The 2,836-nt window shown below is 41.1% G+C and overlaps 1 pseudogene; it reads right to left on the reverse strand.

Moving 5' to 3' along the window:
- Window positions 1-1,589: 1,589 nt before the first annotated feature.
- Window positions 1,590-2,608, reverse strand: LOC108535776 (small ubiquitin-related modifier 1 pseudogene; annotated as a pseudogene).
- Between the last annotated feature and the right edge of the window lie 228 nt (window positions 2,609-2,836).

Below are 2,836 nucleotides of genomic sequence, written 5' to 3' on the forward strand. Positions count from 1 at the left end.
TTAAAGGTTAAATCAAACTATCTCTGAACCCATCTGGTCCCAGAGCCCATTTCTGCGGTAGATCTCTACTCATCTCTCCAACCCTTTCCATTAATTCTGCCCACAATTCTTGGATTATTTTTAGTAATTTACATTTGCTAGACACTTTGAGTTTCCTCTAAGCTTTCAGATTTGTTGACCTAGAATTTCATATAGCTTTTGTCCTTAAAATTCTAAATTTGATGGCTATATCTCTTTTCTCCTTTTTTACGTTTTGTTATTTTATTTATCTTTTCTCAATCACATTCACAAGTGGGATTTGGATTTACTTAGCATTTTTACTTTATTTTCTATCTCATTAATGTCTACTTTTAAATTACAGTTTCTCTCTAGTTTGTTTTGTCTTTATTCTTCTGATTTCTCAAACTCCTGACCTCAAGTGATCCACCCACCTCAGCCTCCCAAAGTGCTAGGATTACAGGTATGATGAGCCACTGCACCCAGACTGTTCTTCTGATTTCTTAAGGGGAGTGTTAAATTCCTTTATTCATCATCTTTAGTCTTCAGTAAAGTGTAATTTTTGCGCTATGTCAAAGGTTTTGATATGAAATAGTCTCCCTTTTATGCTACCTAGAAACTTTATAATTTTCTACTTAGCTGCTTTTTAATCCAAGGATTATCTGGAAGTGTGTGTGTATGTATGTGTATATGTGTGTGTGTATCTACATATATAGATATATGTATATGAGATGGGGGTCTTGCTGTGTTGCCTAGGCTGGTCTTGAATGCCTGAGCTCAAATAACCCTCTCACCACAGAAGCATATTTCTTAATTTCCAAGTCATGAAGGTTATTTTCTCTTTTAAAATTGTTCATTTCTTTTTTTTTTTATGATTTTTACACATACTGTTTATTTTAATGAAGCTGGTACAGACAATGTCCATTTAAAACCCATATCCTGGGCCAAAAAGTACAAATAGAGCAGTGCCCTGTTGTATTCATTTCTGCATGTATCGCTTTATTGCTAATGAAAATTAGAACTTTTCTGGGATCTTGTGACAAGAATTTTTTTTTGTTTTGTTTTGTTTTGTTTTTTTGAGACGGAGTCTCGCTCTGTCGCCCAGGCTGGAGTGCAGTGGCGCAATCTCAGCTCACTGCAAGCTCCGCCTCCCGGGTTTACGCCATTCTCCTGCCTCAGCCTCCCCAGTAGCTGGGACTACAGGCGCCCGCCACCTCGCCTGGCTAGTTTTTTTTGTTTTTGTTTTTGTTTTAGTAGAGACAGGGTTTCACTGTGTTAGCCAGGATGGTCTCGATCTCCTGACCTCGTGATCCGCCCATCTCAGCCTCCCAAAGTGCTGGGATTACAGGCTTGAGCCATCGTGCCCAGCCAACAAGATTTTTTTAAAAATCATAAAATGCCTTTTCTTCAGTGAAGCCATCTTTGGAGTTAGGCATTACTCTCACCTTATCTGTCATCTTGACTTTAACCTGATATTCCTCTTCTTTTGGTCCAGACCCTCAAATTTTAAATAAAAGTACGCGGGTGCTGGGTGGGACTTCAAGTTAGGAAAGTCATTTTTCCACAGTTCAGTTGCCCTGAAAAACTCCATCTCACAGCTGAAAGTCACAGTCGGCAGGAGTGAAGCAGTCACATGCTAGAGCATCCAGGGGCACTTGGAAAGTCATTATGAACGCTTGCGTTGGACAATCTTATTTAATCCCACAAGCCTGAACATTGGGCAATGTTCCTGAAAAAGGTGCTTCGTCTGTGCACATGTAAATTTTTAAAAGGAGAGGGTAGGCGGCGTTGGTGGCTCACAACCTGTAATCCTGCAGGCACTTTGGGAGGCGAGGCGTGGGCGCGATCACAAGGGTCAAGGAGATAACGCCGGCATCCTGGCTAACATGGTGAAACCCGTCTCTACTAACCATACAAAAAAATTAGCGGGCGTGGGTGGCGGCTGCTGTATCCCGCTAACTGCGGGAGGCTGAGGGCAGGCGAATGGCTGAACCCGTGAGGCGAGCTTCAGTGAGCCCGAAGGATCACGCGCGCACTGCACTCCAGCCTGGGTGACGACAAAGGACTTCTGCTCAAAAAAAAAAAAAACAAAAAAAAAAAAAAATAGGGTAATATGAAGGAGACTGAGGCTTGATCACCAAAAATCAGCACAATGAAAACAAACAAAATGAATAATGAGCACAAGAATTCAAATCACCAGATGTTTCAAAGAGCTGGGGTACCAGTTTTCAGTTCCGTTTGGAACACATTACAAAGGAACTATTTTTAAAAGTAAAGGATAGAGGGAAAAGAAAAAAAAAGAATAAGCTGTTGAATGACCCCTCCCCCTATTTGTTCCTAATAAACGTCAATCTCATCTTCTTCCTCCATTCCCAGTTCTTTTGGAGTATGATTATCAGCAGTTCTCTGACCCTCAAAGAGAAACCAGAGTGAATTCATTGCAACGCACTGTCTTTGACAGCATGATTCTTGGAGTTTCTTGAGATGTGTTGTCATTTTCACTTTGAAGTGACTCTCACTGCTGTGGTGTCCAGTGACTGAGTTTAATATACTCACCTTCCTTCTTATCCCGCAAGTCCTCAGCTGAAGGTTTAGCTTCCTGGTCAGACATGATGACGGCGTCTTCACCTGGGGGTCTCCGCACAGCAGCGGCCTTGGGGAGGCAGAAACTCGCTCCGGGGTTTACAAATCCATCTCCCTTCCCTAAAATTGTTCATTTCTAATATTACTATGCATCTATTAAATCATATTTGTTTGCATTATTCAATTTCTCTATGTCATTTTTTTCTCAGATCTGCGAGTTCTGAAAAAGTTGCATGATAATTGCCATTGTAGTTAT

This window comes from Rhinopithecus bieti, unplaced genomic scaffold, assembly GCF_001698545.2.
Source record: "Rhinopithecus bieti isolate Rb0 unplaced genomic scaffold, ASM169854v2 scaffold_12070, whole genome shotgun sequence".
NCBI classification, from domain to species: Eukaryota; Metazoa; Chordata; class Mammalia; order Primates; family Cercopithecidae; genus Rhinopithecus; species Rhinopithecus bieti.